The sequence below is a fragment of the Oncorhynchus gorbuscha genome, unplaced genomic scaffold (genome assembly GCF_021184085.1).
Source record: "Oncorhynchus gorbuscha isolate QuinsamMale2020 ecotype Even-year unplaced genomic scaffold, OgorEven_v1.0 Un_scaffold_655, whole genome shotgun sequence".
Classification (NCBI taxonomy): domain Eukaryota; kingdom Metazoa; phylum Chordata; class Actinopteri; order Salmoniformes; family Salmonidae; genus Oncorhynchus; species Oncorhynchus gorbuscha.
Genome location: NW_025745754.1, coordinates 82,501 through 105,554, shown reverse-complemented (window position 1 = coordinate 105,554; position 23,054 = coordinate 82,501). Strand labels below are relative to the sequence as shown.

General features: G+C 45.0%; 1 pseudogene; it reads right to left on the bottom strand.

Moving 5' to 3' along the window:
• Nucleotides 1–21,002, bottom strand: part of LOC124019698 — a 32,192-nt pseudogene extending 11,190 nt beyond the window's left edge.
• Between the last annotated feature and the right edge of the window lie 2,052 nt (nucleotides 21,003–23,054).

Genomic DNA, 23,054 nt, shown 5'->3' with positions numbered 1-23,054 from the left:
GACTATAAACACAGTCTCATAGCCCTCCACAGCACTAGACTACAGTCTCATAGCCCTCCACATCACTAGACTATAAACACAGTCTCATAGCCCTCCACATCACTAGACTATAAACACAGTCTCATAGCCCTCCACAGCACTAGACTACAGTCTCATAGCCCTCCACATCACTAGACTATAAACACAGTCTCATAGTCCTCCACATCACTAGACTATAAACACAGTCTCATAGCCCTCCACATCACTAGACTATAAACACAGTCTCATAGTCCTCCACATCACTAGACTATAAACACAGTCTCATAGCCCTCCACATCACTAGACTATAAACACAGTCTCATAGCCCTCCACATCACTAGACTATAAACACAGTCTCATAGCCCTCCACATCACTAGACTATAAACACAGTCTCATAGTCCTCCACATCACTAGACTATAAACACAGTCTCATAGCCCTCCACATCACTAGACTATAAACACAGTCTCATATCCCTCCACATCACTAGACTACAGACTCATAGCCCTCCACATCACTAGACTATAAACACAGTCTCATAGCCCTCCACATCACTAGACTATAAACACAGTCTCATAGCCCTCCACATCACTAGACTATAAACACAGTCTCATAGCCCTCCACATCACTAGACTACAGTCTCATAGCCCTCCACATCACTAGACTATAAACACAGTCTCATAGCCCTTCACATCACTAGACTATAAACACAGTCTCATAGCCCTTCACATCACTAGACTATAAACACAGTCTCATAGCCCTCCACATCACTATACTATAAACACAGTCTCATAGCCCTCCACGTCACTAGACTATAAACACAGTCTCATAGCCCTCCACAGCACTAGACTATAAACACAGTCTCATAGCCCTCCACATCACTAGACTATAAACACAGTCTCATAGCCCTCCACATCACTAGACTATAAACACAGTCTCATAGCCCTCCACATCACTAGACTATAAACACAGTCTCATAGCCCTCCACATCACTAGACTATAAACACAGTCTCATAGCCCTCCACAGCACTAGACTATAAACACAGTCTCATAGCCCTCCACATCACTATACTATAAACACAGTCTCATAGCCCTCCACGTCACTAGACTACAGTCTCATAGCCCTCCACATCACTAGACTATAAAAACAGTCTCGTAGTCCTCCACATCACTAGACTATAAACACAGTCTCGTAGTCCTCCACATCACTAGACTATAAACACAGTCTCATAGCCCTCCACAGCACTAGACTACAGTCTCATAGCCCTCCACATCACTAGACTATAAACACAGTCTCATAGCCCTCCACATCACTAGACTATAAACACAGTCTCATAGCCCTCCACATCACTAGACTATAAACACAGTCTCATAGCCCTCCACATCACTAGACTATAAACACAGTCTCATAGCCCTCCACATCACTAGACTATAAACACAGTCTCATAGTCCTCCACATCACTAGACTACAGTCTCATAGCCCTCCACATCACTAGACTATAAACACAGTCTCATAGCCCTCCACATCACTAGACTATAAACACAGTCTCATAGCCCTCCACATCACTAGACTATAAACACAGTCTCATAGCCCTCCACAGCACTAGACTACAGTCTCATAGCCCTCCACATCACTAGACTACAGTCTCATAGCCCTCCACATCACTAGACTATAAACACAGTCTCATAGCCCTCCACATCACTAGACTATAAACACAGTCTCATAGCCCTCCACATCACTAGACTATAAACACAGTCTCATAGTCCTCCACATCACTAGACTACAGTCTCATAGCCCTCCACATCACTAGACTACAGTCTCATAGCCCTCCACATCACTAGACTACAGTCTCATAGCCCTCCACATCACTAGACTATAAACACAGTCTCATAGCCCTCCACATCACTAGACTACAGTCTCATAGCCCTCCACATCACTAGACTATAAACACAGTCTCATAGTCCTCCACATCACTAGACTATAAACACAGTCTCATAGCCCTCCACATCACTAGACTACAGTCTCATAGCCCTCCACATCACTAGACTACAGTCTCATAGCCCTCCACATCACTAGACTACAGTCTCATAGCCCTCCACATCACTAGACTACAGTCTCATAGCCCTCCACATCACTAGACTATAAACACAGTCTCATAGCCCTCCACATCACTAGACTACAGTCTCATAGCCCTCCACAGTAATAGACTACAAACACAGATACTACACACTGCATTCCTGTACATTAAGACTTATTTAAATATGATGTTTAGGGAAGTCCTGAGTCAAACTACATTGTGTCAAATACTTTGAAGTACTTAAGCCTAATTACAGTATTGGACACATGTATTTGGCTCTGGTTCATGGTGAAGCTAATCTACAGTAGTCTTCTGGAGGATTATGGTTCATATACAGTGTCTCCCAAATGGCACCCTATCCCCTATATAGTGTGCTACTTTTGATCAGAGTCCTATGAGCCCTGGCTCCCTATTCCCTATATAGCGCACTACTTTGACCAGAGTTCTATGGGCCCAGGTAAACATTAGTGCACTATATGGAGAATAGGGTGTCATTTGGAACACAGCCTGTGTGTCAATCGGATAATGTGTTATGTATAACGTGTTATGGATAATGTATTATGGATAATGTGTTATTATAATGCGTATGGTAATGTATTATGGATAATGTATCATGGATAATGTATTATGGATAATGTGTTATTATAATGCGTATGGTAATGTATCATGGATAATGTATCATGGATAATGTATTATGGATAATGTGTTATGATCATATGTTAGGGCAATGTGTTATGGATAATGTGTTATGATCACGCATTATGGATAATGTGTTTTGATCATATGTTAGGGTAATGTGTTATGGGTAATGTGTTATGGATAATATGTTATGATCACATGTTAGGATAATGTATTATGGATAATGGATTATGTATTATGTATTATGGATAACGTGTTATGATCACATGTTAGGGTAATGTATTATGGATAATGAATTATGGATAATGCATTACGGATAATGTGTTATGATCACATGTTATGATTATGCATTATGGATAATGTGTTATGATCACATGTTATGATTATGCATTATGGATAATGTGTTATGATCACGCATTATGGATAATGTGTTTTGATCATATGTTAGGGTAATGTGTTATGGGTAATGTGTTATGGATAATATGTTATGATCACATGTTAGGATAATGTATTATGGATAATGGATTATGTATTATGTATTATGGATAACGTGTTATGATCACATGTTAGGGTAATGTATTATGGATAATGAATTATGGATAATGCATTATGGATAATGTGTTATGATCACATGTTATGATTATGCATTATGGATAATGTGTTATGATCACATGTTATGATTATGCATTATGGATAATGTGTTATGGATAATGTGTTATGGATCATGTATTAATGGTAATGTGTTATGGATCATGTGTTATGGATCATGTATTAATGGTAATGTGTTATGGATAATGTGTTATGGATAATGTGTTATATACAATGTATTATGGATAATGTATTTTGGATAATGTGTCATGGATAATGTGTTATGGGTAATGTGTTATGGATAATGTGTTATGGATGTGTTATGGATAATGTATTAATGGTAATGTGTCATGGATAATGTATTAATGGTAATGTGTTATGGGTAATGTGTTACGGATAATGTGTTACGGATGTGTTATGGATAATGTGTTATATACAATGTGTTGTTGATAATGTATTTTGGATAATGTGTTATGATCATGTATTATGGGTAATGTGTCATGGATAATGTATTATGGGTAATGTGTCATGGATAATGTGTTATGGGTAATGTGTCATGGATCATGTATTAATGGTAATGTGTCATGGATAATGTGTTATGGGTAATGTGTTATGGATAATGTGTTACGGATGTGTTATGGATAATGTGTTATATACAATGTGTTGTTGATAATGTATTTTGGATAATGTGTTATGGATCATGTATTAATGGTAATGTGTCATGGATAATGTGTTATGGGTAATGTGTTACGGATAATGTGTTACGGATGTGTTATGGATAATGTGTTATTTACAATGTGTTGTTGATAATGTATTTTGGATAATGTGTTATGATCATGTATTATGGGTAATGTATTGTCTTACCCAGGGGTTGTTGAAGGTGATCCAGTATTTGACTCTGTCACCAAACCGCTCAAAGCATAAGTTGGCAAAGTCGTTGAAATAGTTCACCATGCTGGCGTTCTGCCATCCACCGTACTTCTCCTGTAAGACCTGGGTGGTAACAGGGAGGAAGGTCAATATAGGTCACACAAGACCTGGGTGGTAACAGGGAGGAAGGATACTATAGGTCACTTAATTAAGACCTGGGTGGTAACAGGGAGGAAGGTTATTATAGGTCACACAAGACCTGGGTGGTAACGGGGAGGAAGGTTACTATAGGTCACACAAGACCTGGGTGGTAACAGGGAGGAAGGATACTATAGGTCACTTAATTAAGACCTGGGTGGTAACAGGGAGGAATGTTACTATAGGTCACACAAGACCTGGGTGGTAACAGGGAGGAAGGTCAATATAGGTCACACAAGACCTGGGTGGTAACAGGGAGGAAGGATACTATAGGTCACTTAATTAAGACCTGGGTGGTAACAGGGAGGAAGGTTATTATAGGTCACACAAGACCTGGGTGGTAACAGGGAGGAAGGTTACTATAGGTCACACAAGACCTGGGTGGTAACAGGGAGGAAGGATACTATAGGTCACTTAATTAAGACCTGGGTGGTAACAGGGAGGAAGGTTACTATAGGTCACACAAGACCTGGGTGGTAACAGGGAGGAAGGTTACTATAGGTCACACAAGACCTGGGTGGTAACAGGGAGGAAGGTTACTATAGGTCACACAAGACCTGGGTGGTAACAGGGAGGAAGGTGACTATAGGTCACATAGTCAGTCAGTCAGTCAGTCAGTCAGTCAGTCAGTCAGTCAGTCAGCACCAAGTCAGTCAGTTAAGTCAATCAGTACCCAGTCAGTCAGGTCTCAGTCAGTCAGTCAGTCAGTACTCAGTCAGTTAATCAGTCAGTCAGTCAGTCAGTCAGCACCAAGTCAGTCAGTTAGTCAGTACCCAGTCAGTCAATCAGGACCCAGTCAGTCAGTCAGTACCCAGTCAGTCAATCAGTACCCAGTCAGTCAGTCAGTACCCAGTCAGTCAGTCAGTACCCAGTCAGTCAGTCAATCAGTACCCAGTCAGTCAGTCAGTCAGTACCCAGTCAGTCAATCAGTACGCAGTCAGTCAGTCAGTATCCAGTCAGTCAATCGGTACCCAGTCACTCAGTCAGTACCCAGTCAGTCAATCAGTCAGTCAGTACCCAGTCAGTCAATCGGTATCCAGTCACTCAGTCAGTACCCAGTCAGTCAATCAGTCAGTCAGTACCCAGTCAGTCAGTACCCAGTCAGTCAGTCAGTTAGTACCCAGTCAGTCAATCAGTCAGTACCCAGTCAGTCAGTCAGGACCCAGTCAGTCAGTCAGTACCCAGTCAGTCAGTCAGTACTCAGTCAGTCAGTCATTACCCAGTCAGTCAGTAAGTCACAACCCAGTCAGTCAGTCAGTCAGTACCTAGTCAGTCAGTCAGTACCCAGTCAGTCAGTCAGTCAGTACCCAGTCAGTCAGTCAGTACCCAGTCAGTCAGTCAGCCAGTAGCCAGTCAGTCAGTCAGTCAGTCAGTCAGTCAGTCAGTACCCAGTCAGCCAGTCAGTCAGTCAGTACCCAGTCAGTCAGTCAGTCAGTCAGTCAGTCAGTCAGTACCCAGTCAGTCAGTCAGTCAGTAGCCAGTCAGTCAGTCAGTCAGTACCCAGTCAGTCAGTACCCAGTCAGTCAGTCAGTCAGTACCCAGTCAGTCAGTCAGTCAGTCAGTCAGTCAGTCAGTCAGTCAGTCAGTACCCAGTCAGTCAGTCAGGACCCAGTCAGTCAGTCAGTACCCAGTCAGTCAATCGGTACCCAGTCAGTCAGTCAGTCAGTCAGTACCCAGTCAGTCAGTCAGTACCCAGTCAGTCAATCAGTACTCAGTCAGTCAGTCATTACCCAGTCAGTCAGTAAGTCACAACCCAGTCAGTCAGTCAGTCAGTACCCAGTCAGTCAGTCAGTCAGTACCCAGTCAGTCAGTCAGTCAGTCAGTACCCAGTCAGTCAGTCAGTACCCAGTCAGTACCCAGTCAGTCAGTACCCAGTCAGTCAGTCAGTCAGTACCCAGTCAGTCAGTACCCAGTCAGTCAGTCAGCCAGTAGCCAGTCAGTCAGTCAGTCAGTCAGTCAGTACCCAGTCAGTCAGTCAGTACCCAGTCAGCCAGTCAGTCAGTCAGTACCCAGTCAGTCAGTCAGTCAGTACCCAGTCAGTCAGTCAGTCAGTCACTCAGTCAGTACCCAGTCAGTCAGTCAGTCAGTACCCAGTCAGTCAGTCAGTCAGTAGCCAGTCAGTCAGTCAGTCAGTACCCAGTCAGTCAGTCAGTCAGTACCCAGTCAGTCAGTCAGTCAGTAGCCAGTCAGTCAGTCAGTCAGTACCCAGTCAGTCAGTCAGTACCCAGTCAGTCAGTCAGTCAGTACCCAGTCAGTCAGTCAGTACCCAGTCAGTCAGTCAGTCAGTACCCAGTCAGTCAGTCAGTCAGTAGCCAGTCAGTCAGTCAGTCAGTACCCAGTCAGTCAGTACCCAGTCAGTCAGTCAGTCAGTCAGTCAGTCAGTACCCAGTCAGTCAGTCAGTCAGTCAGTCAGTACCCAGTCAGTCAGTCAGGACCCAGTCAGTCAGTCAGTACCCAGTCAGTCAATCGGTACCCAGTCAGTCAGTCAGTCAGTACCCAGTCAGTCAGTCAGTACCCAGTCAGTCAATCAGTACTCAGTCAGTCAGTCATTACCCAGTCAGTCAGTAAGTCACAACCCAGTCAGTCAGTCAGTCAGTACCCAGTCAGTCAGTCAGTCAGTACCCAGTCAGTCAGTCAGTACCCAGTCAGTCAGTACCCAGTCAGTCAGTCAGTCAGTCAGTACCCAGTCAGTCAGTCAGTACCCAGTCAGTCAGTCAGCCAGTAGCCAGTCAGTCAGTCAGTCAGTACCCAGTCAGTCAGTCAGTACCCAGTCAGTCAGTCAGTACCCAGTCAGCCAGTCAGTCAGTCAGTACCCAGTCAGTCAGTCAGTCAGTACCCAGTCAGTCAGTCAGTCAGTCAGTCAGTCAGTACCCAGTCAGTCAGTCAGTCAGTACCCAGTCAGTCAGTAGCCAGTCAGTCAGTCAGTACCCAGTCAGTTAGTCAGTCAGTCAGTCAGTCAGTCAGTCAGTCAGTCAGCCAGTCAGTCAGTACCCAGTCAGCCAGTCAGTCAGTACCCAGTCAGCCAGTCAGTCAGTACCCAGTCAGCCAGTCAGTCAGTACCCAGTCAGTCATTCAGTCAGTACCCAGTCATTCAGTCAGTACTCAGTCAGTCAGTCAGTACCCAGTCAGTCAGCCAGTCAGTCAGTCAGTCAGTCAGTACCCAGTCAGTCAGTCAGTCAGTCAGTCAGTCAGTCAGTCAGTCAGTCAGTCAGTCAGTCAGTCAGTCAGTACCCAGTCAGTCAGTCAGTCAGTACCCAGTCAGTCAGTCAGTAGCCAGTCAGTCAGTCAGTACCCAGTCAGTTAGTCAGTCAGTCAGTCAGTCAGTCAGTCAGTCAGTCAGTACCCAGTCAGCCAGTCAGTCAGTACCCAGTCAGCCAGTCAGTCAGTACCCAGTCAGCCAGTCAGTCAGTACCCAGTCTGTCAGTCAGTACCCAGTCAGTCATTCAGTCAGTACCCAGTCATTCAGTCAGTACTCAGTCAGTCAGTCAGTACCCAGTCAGTCAGTCAGTACCCAGTCAGTCAGTCAGTCAGTCAGTCAGTCAGTCAGTCAGTACCCAGTCAGTCAGTCAGTCAGTCAGTCAGTCAGTATCCAGTCAGCCAGTCAGTCAGTACCCAGTCAGTCAGTCAGTACCCAGTCAGCCAGTCAGTCAGTCAGTACCCAGTCAGTCAGTCAGTACCCAGTCATTCAGTCAGTACTCAGTCAGTCAGTCAGTACCCAGTCAGTCAGTCAGTCAGTCAGTCAGTCAGTCAGTCAGTCAGTCAGTCAGTCAGTACCCAGTCAGTCAGTCAGTCAGTCAGTCAGTACCCAGTCAGTCAGTACCCAGTCAGTCAGTCAGTCAGTACCCAGTCAGTCAGTCAGTCAGTAGCCAGTCAGTCAGTCAGTCAGTCAGTCAGTCAGTCAGTACAGTCAGTCAGTCAGTCAGTCAGTCAGTCAGTCAGTCAGTCAGTACCCAGTCAGTCAGTCAGTCAGTACCAGTCAGTCAGTCAGTCAGTCAGTCAGTCAGTCAGTACCCAGTCAGTCAGTACCCAGTCAGTCAGTCAGTCAGTACCCAGTCAGTCAGTCAGTACCCAGTCAGTCAGTCAGTACCCAGTCAGTCAGTCAGTCAGTACCCAGTCAGTCAGTCAGTCAGTCAGTACCCAGTCAGTCAGTAGTCAGTCAGTCAGTCAGTCAGTACCCAGTCAGTCAGTCAGTCAGTCAGTCAGTCAGTCAGTCAGTCAGTCACCCAGTCAGTCAGTCAGTACCCAGTCAGTCAGTCAGTACCCAGTCAGTCAGTCAGTACCCAGTCAGTCAGTCAGTACAGTCAGTCAGTCAGTCAGTACCCAGTCAGTCAGTCAGTACCCAGTCAGTCAGTCAGTACCCAGTCAGTCAGTCAGTCACACCAGTCAGTCAGCAGTCAGTCAGTACCCAGTCAGTCAGTCAGTCAGTACCCAGTCAGTCAGTCAGTCAGTACCCAGTCAGTCAGTCAGTCAGTCAGTACCCAGTCAGTCAGTCAGTACCCAGTCAGCCAGTCAGTCAGTACCCAGTCAGTCATTCAGTCAGTACCCAGTCATTCAGTCAGTACTCAGTCAGTCAGTCAGTACCCAGTCAGTCAGCCAGTCAGTCAGTCAGTCAGTCAGTACCCAGTCAGTCAGTCAGTCAGTCAGTCAGTCAGTCAGTCAGTCAGTCAGTCAGTCAGTCAGTCAGTCAGTCAGTCAGTCAGTCAGTCAGTACCCAGTCAGTCAGTCAGTCAGTACCCAGTCAGTCAGTCAGTAGCCAGTCAGTCAGTCAGTACCCAGTCAGTTAGTCAGTCAGTCAGTCAGTCAGTCAGTCAGTCAGTCAGTACCCAGTCAGCCAGTCAGTCAGTACCCAGTCAGCCAGTCAGTCAGTACCCAGTCAGCCAGTCAGTCAGTACCCAGTCTGTCAGTCAGTACCCAGTCAGTCATTCAGTCAGTACCCAGTCATTCAGTCAGTACTCAGTCAGTCAGTCAGTACCCAGTCAGTCAGCCAGTCAGTCAGTCAGTCAGTCAGTCAGTCAGTACCCAGTCAGTCAGTCAGTCAGTCAGTCAGTCAGTCAGTATCCAGTCAGCCAGTCAGTCAGTACCCAGTCAGTCAGTCAGTACCCAGTCAGCCAGTCAGTCAGTCAGTACCCAGTCTGTCAGTCAGTACCCAGTCATTCAGTCAGTACTCAGTCAGTCAGTCAGTACCCAGTCAGTCAGTCAGTCAGTCAGTCAGTCAGTCAGTCAGTCAGTCAGTCAGTCAGTCAGTCAGTCAGTCAGTCAGTCAGTCAGTACCCAGTCAGTCAGTCAGTCAGTCAGTCAGTCAGTCAGTCAGTCAGTCAGTACCCAGTCAGTCAGTACCCAGTCAGTCAGTCAGTCAGTACCCAGTCAGTCAGTCAGTCAGTAGCCAGTCAGTCAGTCAGTCAGTCGGTCAGTCAGTCAGTCAGTACCCAGTCAGTCAGTCAGTAGCCAGTCAGTCAGTCAGTCAGTACCCAGTCAGTCAGTCTGTCAGTCAGTACTCAGTCAGTCAGTCAGTCAGTCAGTCAGTCAGTACCCAGTCAGTCAGTACCCAGTCAGTCAGTCAGTCAGTACCCAGTCAGTCAGTCAGTACCCAGTCAGTCAGTCAGTACCCAGTCAGTCAGTCAGTCAGTACCCAGTCAGTCAGTCAGTCAGTCAGTCAGTACCCAGTCAGTCAGTCAGTCAGTACCCAGTCAGTCAGTCAGTACCCAGTCAGCCAGTCAGTCAGTACCCAGTCAGCTAGTCAGTACCCAGTTAGCCAGTCAGTACCCAGTCAGCCAGTCAGTACCCAGTCAGCCAGTCAGTCAGTCAGTACCCAGTCAGTCAGTACCCAGTCAGTCAGTACCCAGTCAGCCAGTCAGTTAGTACCCAGTCAGCTAGTCAGTACCCAGTCAGCCAGTCAGTACCCAGTCAGCCAGTCAGTACCCAGTCAGCCAGTCAGTCAGTACCCAGTCAGCCAGTCAGTCAGTCAGTACCCAGTCAGCCAGTCAGTCAGTACCCACCTGTGGCAGATCCCAGTGGTACAGGGTGACTATTGGTGTGATGTTATTGTCCAGGAGCATGTTGATCAGGTCATCATAGTATTTAATTCCCTTCTCATTGATGTGATCAGCTGGAGAAGAGAAATGGACATTACCAGTAGCTATAACATTCACGAGAACGAATAGGGCCTGTTTCCCGGACACAGATTATTTAGCTTTGTCCTGGACTAAAAGGTATGTTCAGTGGAGAATCTGGACTAAAAGGTATGTTCAGTGGGGAATCTGGACTAAAAGGCATGTTCAGTGGGGAATCTGGACTAAAAGGTATGTTCAGTGGGGAATCTGGACTAAAAGGTATGTTCAGTGGGGAATCTGGACTAAAAGGTATGTTCAGTGGGGAATCTGGACTAAAAGGTATGTTCAGTGGGGAATCTGGACTAAAAGGTATGTTCAGTGGGGAATCTGGACTAAAAGGCATGTTCAGTGGGGAATCTGGACTAAAAGGTATGTTCAGTGGGGAATCTGGACTAAAAGGTATGTTCAGTGGGGAATCTGGACTAAAAGGTATGTTCAGTGGAGAATCTGGACTAAAAGGCATGTTCAGTGGAAAATCTGGACTAAAAGGTATGTTCAGTAGAGAATCTGGACTATGAAGTATGTTCAGTGGAGAATCTGGACTATGAAGTATGTTCAGTAGAGAATCTGGACTATGAAGTATGTTCAGTAGAGAATCGGGACTATGAAGTATGTTCAGTAGAGAATCTGGACTATGAAGTATGTTCAGTGGAGAATCTGGACTATGAAGTATGTTCAGTAGAGAATCTGGACTATGAAGTATGTTCAGTAGAGAATCTGGACTATGAAGTATGTTCAGTAGAGAATCTGGACTATGAAGTATGTTCAGTAGAGAATCTGGACTATGAAGTATGTTCAGTAGAGAATCTGGACTATGAAGTATGTTCAGTGGAGAATCTGGTCCATGAAGTATGTTCAGTAGAGAATCTGGACTATGAAGTATGTTCAGTGGAGAATCTGGTCCATGAAGTATGTTCAGTAGAGAATCTGGACTATGAAGTATGTTCAGTGGAGAATCTGGTCCATGAAGTATGTTCAGTAGAGAATCTGGACTATGAAGTATGTTCAGTGGAGAATCTGGTCCATGAAGTATGTTCAGTAGAGAATCTGGACTATGAAGTATATTCAGTGGAGAATCTGGACTATGAAGTATATTCAGTGGAGAGTATGAGGTATGTTCAGTGGGGAATCTGGTCTATGAGGTATGGTGCATTTACCTTTGATTCCGTTGGGAAATATCCTTGGCCAGGAGATGGAGAAACGGTAGTGGTTAAACTTCATGTCCTTCATCAAGGTGATGTCATCCTAAGGAGATATTGATGATGTCATGTCAAGGGTGTCAATTGTGACGGAGCCATATGGTTCAAATCTCAAATGGCTCCCGATTCACTTTGCAGTGCACTACTTCTGACTACATGGGGATAATGCGTCTACCGTCTAATCAGTCTATTCACCTTGAACTTGTAGTATCCTTCGCAGGAGTGGTCTGCGGTGTCGTTGAGGAAGATCTTTCCCTTCTTGTGGGCGAACACGTCCCAGATGCTCATCCCTTTGCCATCCTTGTCCCAGGCTCCTTCTGTCTGGTACGCAGAGCCCCCAGCCCCCCAGGAAAACCCTTCAGAGAGATATAGAGGTTAGCAGGAACTCTTCCTTCCTGGGAGAAAATACTTTACAATTTCTCTCTCTCTGTCTCTCTCTGTCTCTCTCTGTCTCTCTCTGTCTCTCTCTGTCTCTCTCTCTCTCTCTCTCTCTCTCTCTCTCTCTCTCTGTCTCTCTCTCTGTCTGTCTCTCTCTCTCTCTCTCTCTGTCTCTCTCTCTCTCTCTCTCTCTCTCTCTCTCTCTCTGTCTCTCTGTCTGTCTGTCTCTCTCTCTGTCTCTCTGTCTCTGTCTGTCTGTCTCTCTCTCTCTCTGTCTCGCTCTCTCTCTCTCTTCTGTATTAGCTATAAAATCTTGATTTCTGTGATAAAATGTAGGCCTCTCTCTTTCACATCTTAATTTCTGCCATTAAATGTATATTTTTAGCAGTTTGTTTATCTTTTTTTTCTGCAGATCATATATATTTTTTATAACTATGTTTTGCTGTCAGTAATAGACCTTTATTTAAAAAGGAAATCCTGATTCTGTCATGTTTTGTCATTTATTATCATGTCTTGTCCCTGTGCTTCCCATTCTATTCGTTTCCCTCTGCTGGTCTTATTAGGTTCTTTCCCTCTTTCTATCCCTCTCTCTCCCCCTCCCTCTCTCACTCTCTCGCTCTCTCTTCTCTCTATCGTTCCGTTCCTGCTCCCAGCTGTTCCTATTCCCCTAATCATCATTTAGCCTTCCCACACCTGTTCCCGATCCTTTTCCCTGATTAGAGTCCCTATTTCTCTCCTTGTTTCCCGTACCTGCCCCGTCGGATCCTCATTTATATTCACCGTGCTGTGTCTATGTTTTGCCCTGTCGTGTCGTGTTTCCCTCAGATGCTGCGTGGTGAGCAGGTGTCTGAGTCTGCTAGGTTCAAGTGCCTTCCCGAGGCAACCTGCAGTTCTCGATCAAGTCTCCAGTCTGTTCTCGTCTTTACGTGTAGTATTATGCTTTTTGTTTTGTAATGTTTATTCTGGATTAAATACTCTGTTTTCGCCAAGTCGCTTTTGGGTCCTCATTCACCAGCATGACAGAAGGATCCGACCGAGGAATGGACCCAGCGACTACAGACGCCGTAACACTGCCGTCGAGATCCAAGGAGCCATGCTCGGCAGACACGAGCAGGAATTGTCTGCTGCTCGCCATGCCGTGGAGAGCCTGGCCGCTCAGGTTTCCGACCTCTCTGGACAGTTCCAGAGTCTTCGTCTCGTGCCACCTGTTACTTCCTGGCCTGCCGAGTCTCCAGAACCTAGGGTTAATAACCCACCTTGCTACTCCGGGCAGCCCACTGAGTGCCGCTCCTTTCTCACCCAGTGTGAGATTGTGTTCTCTCTCCAACCCAACACATACTCTAGAGAGAGAGCTCGGGTTGCCTACGTCATTTCACTCCTTACTGGCCGGGCCCGAGAGTGGGGCACAGCTATCTGGGAGGCAAGGGCTGATTGTTCTAACAATTACCAGAACCTTAAAGAGGAGATGATTCGGGTTTTTGACCGTTCAGTTTTTGGTGGGGAGGCTTCTAGGGTCCTGGCTTCCCTATGCCAAGGTGATCGATCCATAACGGATTACTCTATAGAGTTTCGTACTCTTGCTGCCTCTAGTGACTGGAACGAGCCGGCGCTGCTCGCTCGTTTTCTGGAGGGACTCCACACAGTGGTCAAAGATGAGATTCTCTCTCGGGAGGTTCCTTCCAGTGTGGACTCTTTGATTGCTCTCGCCATCCGCATAGAACGACGGGTAGATCTTCGTCACCAGGCTCGTGGAAGAGAGCTCGCATCAACGGTGTTTCCCTGCTCCGCATCGCAACCATCTCCCTCCTCTGGCTCTGAGACTGAGCCCATGCAGCTGGGAGGGATTCGCATCTCGACTAAGGAGAGGGAACGGAGGATCACCAACCGCCTGTGCCTCTATTGCGGATTTGATGGACATTTTGTTAATTCATGTCCAGTAAGAGGCCAGAGCCCAACAGTAAGCGGAGGGCTACTGGTGAGCGCTACTACTCAGGTCTCTTCATCTAGATCTTGTACTACTATGTCGGTCCATCTACGCTGGACCGGTTCGGGTGCTACATGCAGTGCCTTGATTGACTCTGGGGCTGAGGGTTGTTTCATGGACGAAGCATGGGTTCGGAAACATAACATTCCTTTCAGACAGTTAGACAAGCCTACGCCCATGTTTGCCTTAGATGGTAGTCATCTTCCCAGTATCAGATTTGAGACACTACCTTTAACTCTCACAGTATCTGGTAACCACAGTGAGACTATTTCTTTTTTGATTTTTCGTTCACCTTTCACACCTGTTGTTTTGGGTCATCCCTGGCTAGTATGTCATAATCCTTCTATTAATTGGTCTTGTAATTCTATCCTATCCTGGAACGTATCTTGTCATGTGAAGTGCTTAATGTCTGCCATCCCTCCCATTTCTTCTGTCCCCACTTCTCAGGAGGAACCTGGCGATTTGACAGGAGTGCCGGAGGAATATCATGATCTGCGCACGGTCTTCAGTCGGTCCCGAGCCAACTCCCTTCCTCCTCACCGGTCGTATGATTGTAGTATTGATCTCCTTCCGGGGACCACTCCTCCTCGGGGTAGACTATACTCTCTGTCGGCTCCCGAACGTAAGGCTCTCGAGGATTATTTATCTGTGTCTCTTGACGCCGGTACCATAGTGCCTTCTTCCTCTCCGGCCGGGGCGGGGTTCTTTTTTGTTAAGAAGAAGGACGGTACTCTGCGCCCCTGCGTGGATTATCGAGGGCTGAATGACATAACGGTTAAGAATCGTTATCCGCTTCCCCTTATGTCATCAGCCTTCGAGATTCTGCAGGGAGCCAGGTGCTTTACTAAGTTGGACCTTCGTAACGCTTACCATCTCGTGCGCATCAGAGAGGGGGACGAGTGGAAAACGGCGTTTAACACTCCGTTAGGGCATTTTGAGTACCGGGTTCTGCCGTTTGGTCTCGCCAATGCGCCAGCTGTTTTTCAGGCATTAGTTAATGATGTTCTGAGAGACATGCTGAACATCTTTGTTTTTGTCTATCTTGACGATATCCTGATTTTTTCACCGTCACTCGAGATTCATGTTCAGCACGTTCGACGTGTTCTACAGCGCCTTTTAGAGAATTGTCTCTACGTAAAGGCTGAGAAGTGCTCTTTTCATGTCTCCTCCGTTACTTTTCTCGGTTCCGTTATTTCCGCTGAAGGCATTCAGATGGATTCCGCTAAGGTCCAAGCTGTCAGTGATTGGCCCGTTCCAAGGTCACGTGTCGAGTTGCAGCGCTTTTTAGGTTTCGCTAATTTCTATCGGCGTTTCATTCGTAATTTCGGTCAAGTTGCTGCCCCTCTCACAGCTCTTACTTCTGTTAAGACGTGTTTTAAGTGGTCCGGTTCCGCCCAGGGAGCTTTTGATCTTCTAAAAGAACGTTTTACGTCCGCTCCTATCCTCGTTACTCCTGACGTCACTAGACAATTCATTGTCGAGGTTGACGCTTCAGAGGTAGGCGTGGGAGCCATTCTATCCCAGCGCTTCCAGTCTGACGATAAGGTTCATCCTTGCGCTTATTTTTCTCATCGCCTGTCGCCATCTGAGCGCAACTATGATGTGGGTAACCGTGAACTGCTCGCCATCCGCTTAGCCCTAGGCGAATGGCGACAGTGGTTGGAGGGGGCGACCGTTCCTTTTGTCGTTTGGACAGACCATAAGAACCTTGAGTACATCCGTTCTGCCAAACGACTTAATGCCCGTCAAGCTCGTTGGGAGTTGTTTTTCGCTCGTTTCGAGTTTGTGATTTCTTACCGTCCGGGTAGCAAGAACACCAAGCCTGATGCCTTATCCCGTCTGTTTAGTTCTTCTGTGGCTTCTACTGATCCCGAGGGGATTCTTCCTTATGGGCGTGTTGTCGGGTTGACAGTCTGGGGAATTGAAAGACAGGTTAAGCAAGCACTCACGCACACTGCGTCGCCGCGCGCTTGTCCTAGTAACCTCCTTTTCGTTCCTGTTTCCACTCGTCTGGCTGTTCTTCAGTGGGCTCACTCTGCCAAGTTAGCTGGTCATCCCGGTGTTCGAGGCACTCTTGCGTCTATTCGCCAGCGATTTTGGTGGCCGACTCAGGAGCGTGACACGCGCCGTTTCGTGGCTGCTTGTTCGGACTGCGCGCAGACTAAGTCGGGTAACTCTCCTCCTGCCGGTCGTCTCAGACCGCTCCCCATTCCTTCTCGACCATGGTCTCACATCGCCCTAGACTTCATTACCGGTCTGCCTTTGTCTGCGGGGAAGACTGTGATTCTTACGGTTGTCGATAGGTTCTCTAAGGCGGCACATTTCATTCCCCTCGCTAAACTTCCTTCCGCTAAGGAGACGGCACAAATCATTATCGAGAATGTGTTCAGAATTCATGGCCTCCCGTTAGACGCCGTTTCAGACAGAGGCCCGCAATTCACGTCACAGTTTTGGAGGGAGTTCTGTCGTTTGATTGGTGCGTCCGTCAGTCTCTCTTCCGGGTTTCATCCCCAGTCTAACGGTCAAGCAGAGAGGGCCAATCAGACGATTGGTCGCATACTACGCAGCCTTTCTTTCAGAAACCCTGCGTCTTGGGCAGAACAGCTCCCCTGGGCAGAATACGCTCACAACTCGCTTCCTTCGTCTGCTACCGGGTTATCTCCGTTTCAGAGTAGTCTGGGTTACCAGCCTCCTCTATTCTCTTCCCAGCTTGCCGAGTCCAGCGTTCCCTCCGCTCAAGCGTTTGTCCAACGTTGTGAGCGCACCTGGAGGAGGGTGAGGTCTGCACTTTGCCGCTACAGGGCACAGACTGTGAGAGCCGCCAATAAACGCAGGATTAAGAGTCCTAGTTATTGTTGCGGCCAGAGAGTGTGGCTTTCCACTCGCAACCTTCCTCTTACGACAGCTTCTCGTAAGTTGACTCCGCGGTTCATTGGTCCGTTCCGTGTCTCCCAGGTCGTCAATCCTGTCGCTGTGCGACTGCTTCTTCCGCGACATCTTCGTCGCGTCCATCCTGTCTTCCATGTCTCTTGTGTTAAGCCCTTTCTTCGCACCCCCGTTCGTCTTCCCTCCCCCCCTCCCGTCCTTGTCGAGAGCGCACCTATTTACAAGGTACATAAGATCATGGACATGCGTTCTCGGGACGGGGTCACCAATACTTAGTGGATTGGGAGGGTTACGGTCCTGAGGAGAGGAGTTGGGTTCCGTCTCGGGACGTGCTGGACCGTTCACTCATTGATGATTTCCTCCGTTGCCGCCAGGATTCCTCCTCGAGTGCGCCAGGAGGCGCTCGGTGAGTGGGGGGGTACTGTCATGTTTTGTCATTTATTATCATGTCTTGTCCCTGTGCTTCCCATTCTATTCGTTTCCCTCTGCTGGTCTTATTAGGTTCTTTCCCTCTTTCTATCCCTCTCTCTCCCCCTCCCTCTCTCACTCTCTCGCTCTCTCTTCTCTCTATCGTTCCGTTCCTGCTCCCAGCTGTTCCTATTCCCCTAATCATCATTTAGCCTTCCCACACCTGTTCCCGATCCTTTTCCCTGATTAGAGTCCCTATTTCTCTCCTTGTTTCCCGTACCTGCCCCGTCGGATCCTCATTTATATTCACCGTGCTGTGTCTATGTTTTGCCCTGTCGTGTCGTGTTTCCCTCAGATGCTGCGTGGTGAGCAGGTGTCTGAGTCTGCTAGGTTCAAGTGCCTTCCCGAGGCAACCTGCAGTTCTCGATCAAGTCTCCAGTCTGTTCTCGTCTTTACGTGTAGTATTATGCTTTTTGTTTTGTAATGTTTATTCTGGATTAAATACTCTGTTTTCGCCAAGTCGCTTTTGGGTCCTCATTCACCAGCATGACAGATTCAGACACTTCTGCATTTCTCCCTGTCCGGTAGCCTACCAGTTGGGAAGGTGCCATAGTAGAATGATCCGCGTTCATTCTTGGTCCAGTCGAAGTCTTCGTTGGCGGACACACACAGCACCAGCGCATAGAGCAGCTTCAGCATCCGCTGTAGGGACATGGTGTTGATCTCTCACAGGTGGCTCACTGTCTCCGGTCACAGCTGCACATAGAAGGAAGAACCATACGACATACGGTTACTATGGACACCCGTAGTCAGGGTCATAAACACTGCACTTTTATAGAAAGTCTTCTTCTTTGAACTTTAATGCCAACGAGTAAAAACTGATCTCAGATCATACATAAACACTGTACTTTCATAGAAAGTGTTACGTCTTCTCTTTTAACTTTAATGCCAACGAGTAAAAACTGATCTCAGGTCATACATAAACACTGCACTTTTATAGAAAGTGTTACGTCTTCTTCTTTTAACTTTACTGCCAACGAGTAAAAACTGATCTCGGGTCATACATAAACACTCATCTAATGGATACAATTACTTCTGTGTAATTAACAACTTTTACTTTAATGCCAATGAGGTTAAACTGATCTCAGATCATACATAAACACTCATCTAATGGACACAATTACATCTGTGTAATTAACAACTTTTACTTTAATGCCTGAGGTTAAACTGATCTCAGGTCATACATAAACACTCATCTAATGGACACAATTACATCTGTGTAATTAACAACTTTTACTTTAATGCCAATGAGGTTAAACTGATCTCAGATCATACATAAACACTCATCTAATGGACACAATTACATCTGTGTAATTAACAACTTTTACTTTAATGCCTGAGGTTAAACTGATCTCAGATCATACATAAACACTCATCTAATGGACACAATTAAATCTGTGTAATTAACAACTTTTACTTTAATGCCTGAGGTTAAACTGATCTCAGATCATACATAAACACTCATCTAATGGACACAATTACATCTGTGTAATTAACAACTTTTACTTTAATGCCTGAGGTTAAACTGATCTCAGATCATACATAAACACTCATCTAATGGACACAATTACATCTGTGTAATTAACAACTTTTACTTTAATGCCAATGAGGTTAAACTGATCTCAGATCATACATAAACACTCATCTAATGGACACAATTACATCTGTGTAATTAACAACTTTTACTTTAATGCCTGAGGTTAAACTGATCTCAGATCATACATAAACACTCATCTAATGGACACAATTACATCTGTGTAATTAACAACTTTTACTTTAATGCCTGAGGTTAAACTGATCTCAGATCATACATAAACACTCATCTAATGGACACAATTACTTCTGTGTAATTAACACCTTTTACTTTAATGCCTGAGGTTAAACTGATCTCAGATCATACATAAACACTCATCTAATGGACACAATTACTTCTGTGTAATTAACACCATTGTCTTCATGTGATGCAGAGCTCAAACTGCAGATATTTTTTTATCTCAAGACAATTCTACCGCTTTGAGTTGATACAAACAATATGCTAATATATTTGCATATATTACTGACCGAAATGACACAAATAAAACCCTTCCAGCTCCATTATGAAATGAACAGAGATTGAACAGAGACACCATGAATGGGTAAAAGCATCCTAATGAACTCACACGGGAAAACATCTCTACAGAATGGATTGAACTCAGAAATTAGCAATAGCCCATTGGATACACTGACACCATGTAATTCTCAGGCCCCAAATGAAGATTAAAGTCTCATTTCAACCAGCCATGAGATAAACTGACACCATGTAATTCTCAGGCCCCAAATGAAGATTAAAGTCTCATTTCAACCAACCATGAGATAAACTGACACCATGTAATTCTCAGGCCCCAAATGAAGATTAAAGTCTCATTTCAACCAGCCATGAGATAAACTGACACCATGTAATTCTCAGGCCCCAAATGAAGATTAAAGTCTCATTTCAACCAGCCATGAGATAAACTGACACCATGTAATTCTCAGGCCCCAAATGAAGATTAAAGTCTCATTTCAACCAGCCATGAGATAAACTGACACCATGTAATTCTCAGGCCCCAAATGAAGATTAAAGTCTCATTTCAACCAGCCATGAGATAAACTGACACCATGTAATTCTCAGGCCCCAAATGAAGATTAAAGTCTCATTTCAACCAGCCATGAGATAAACTGACACCATGTAATTCTCAGGCCCCAAATTAAGATTAAAGTCTCATTTCAACCAGCCATGAGATAAACTGACACCATGTAATTCTCAGGCCCCAAATGAAGATTAAAGTCTCATTTCAACCAGCCATGAGATAAACTGACACCATGTAATTCTCAGGCCCCAAATGAAGATTAAAGTCTCATTTCAACCAGCCATGAGATAAACTGACACCATGTAATTCTCAGGCCCCAAATGAAGATTAAAGTCTCATTTCAACCAGCCATGAGATAAACTGACACCATGTAATTCTCAGGCCCCAAATGAAGATTAAAGTCTCATTTCAACCAGCCATGAGATAAACTGACACCATGTAATTCTCAGGCCCCAAATGAAGATTAGAGGAATGATCTAGTCTCATTTCAACCAGCCATGAGATACACTGACGCAAAACGTAATTAAAGACAGGAAGTACGTCAACTTGTCTAACACAGTCAGTATCAGCGACATGTCAAACTGATCCCGTCCCGGCAGAGGTACCCAGGTCTAGAAACTGATCATCAACATCCTTCAGTGTCTCATTTAGAAAAGTGAGTGAAAATGTAGATATAGACCAAAAATATGCCCCCTTCCACAGCCTAACTACAGTGTATCTAGGTAGCTATCTCTGTCCCTGTCTCTCTGTCTATTCCTTCTGTCCCTGCTTTCTTTCCTCACCAGCTCTCCCCAGAACCACATATAGTTACATGCCCACCTGTTTAAAGGTCCTGCGTTTGTCCCCGTTGGAAACAAATCTGAAAATGGAAGAAAGATCCACAGGTTTCTGGACCTAATTCATTCTGACAGATCCTCAGGGGTCGAGGTTACAGCACCCGATGTTACAGGAACGGCACTGTGAAACGTCCAGTAAGTTTTACCTCTATTCAGCCCCCCCATTCAAAGCCAATGGAGTGTGAGCGTAATCTGCTGGGGTAAACAGATCTTTTGGAAATGGGCAGTTTTTTTCCCACTGTAAGCAAAGTGAGTGTCAGACAGTGTGATCTATACACATGCAGGTCAGCCTCAGAGAGTGTTACTATAGGCTCCTATCAATGGGACTAGGTCTACAATTAGATTCATTGAAATATCCGGATTTGATTTCTACACTCTTAGGAGGAAAAAAAAGGTGTAATCTAAGACCTATAAAAGGGTTCTTCGGCTGTCCCCATAGGAGAATCCTTTGAAGAACCCTTTTTTGGCTCCAGGGAGAACCCTTTTGAGTTCCATGTAAAATCCTTTAAACATGGAACCTAAAAGAGTTCTACCTGGAACCCAAAAGAGTTCTACCTGGAACCAACAAGGGTTCTTCTAGGGGGACAGCTGAAGAACCCTTTAGGAACCATTTTCTTTCAAGAGTGTATATAGGAATGTTATATGTAAGTTATGTTAGATTTACAGTTGAAGTGGGAAGTGTATATACACTTAGGTTGGAGTCATTAAAACTCGTTTTTCAACCACTCCACAAACGCCTTGTTAACAAACTATAGTTTTGGCAAGTCGGTTAGGACATCTACTTTGTGCACAACACAAGTCATTCTTCCAACAATTGTTTACAGACAGATTATTTCACTTATAATTCACTGTATCACAATTCCAGTGGGTCAGATGTTTACAGACACTAAGTTGACTGTGCCTTTCAATAGCTTGGAAAATTCCTGAAAATGATGTCATGGCTTTAGAAGTTTCTGATAGGCTAATTGACATCATTTGAGTCAATTGGAGGTGTACCTGTGGATGTATTTCAAGGCCTACCTTCAAACTCAGTGCCTCTTTGCTTGACATCATGGAAAAATCTAAATAAATCAGCCAAGACCTCCACAAGTCTTTGCTGCAGGAGGGACTGGTGCACTTCACAAAATATATGGCATCATGAGAAAGGAAAATGATGTGGATATATTGAAGCAACATCTCAAGACATCAGTCAGGAAGTTAAAGCTGGGTGGGTCTTCCAAATGGACAATGACCCCAAGCACACTTCCAAAGTTGTGGTAAAATGGCTTAAGGACAACAAAGTCAAGGTATTGGAGTGGCCATCACAAAGCCCTGACCTCAATCCCATAGAAAATTTGTGGGCAGAACTGAAAAAGTGTGTGCGAGCAAGGAGGCCTACAAACCTGACTCGGTTACACCAGCTCTGTCGTGGAGGAATAGAATAATTCATTCTCTCTACTATTATTCTGACATTTCACATTCTTAAAATAAAGTGGTGATCCTAACTGACCTAAGACAGGGCATTTTTACTAGGATTAAATGTCAGGAATTGTGAAAAACTGAGTTTAAATGTAGTTGGCTAAGGTGCATGTAAACCTCCGACTTCAACTGTAACTCTGAAATATGATGGCAAAGTATGCTTTTCCTATTGATTACATTATAAAAGACAAACACACCTTTTCCTATGGATTACATTATAAAAGACAAACAAACCTTTTCCTATTGATTACATTATAAAAGACAAACAAACCTTTTCCTATTGATTACATTATAAAAGACAAACAAACCTTTTCCTATGGATTACATTATAAAAGACAAACACACCCTTTCCTATTGATTACATTATAAAAGACAAAACAAACCTTTTCCTATTGATTACATTATAAAAGACAAACAAACCTTTTCCTATTGATTACATTATAAAAGACAAACAAACCTTTTCCTATTGATTACATTATAAAAGACAAACAAACCTTTTCCTATTGATTACATTATAAAAGACAAACAAACCTTTTCCTATTGATTACATTATAAAAGACAAACAAACCTTTTCCTATTGATTACATTATAAAAGACAAACACACCTTTTCCTATTGATTACATTATAAAAGACAAACAAACCTTTTCCTATTGATTACATTATAAAAGACAAACACACCTTTTCCTATTGATTACATTATAAAAGACAAACAAACCTTTTCCTATTGATTACATT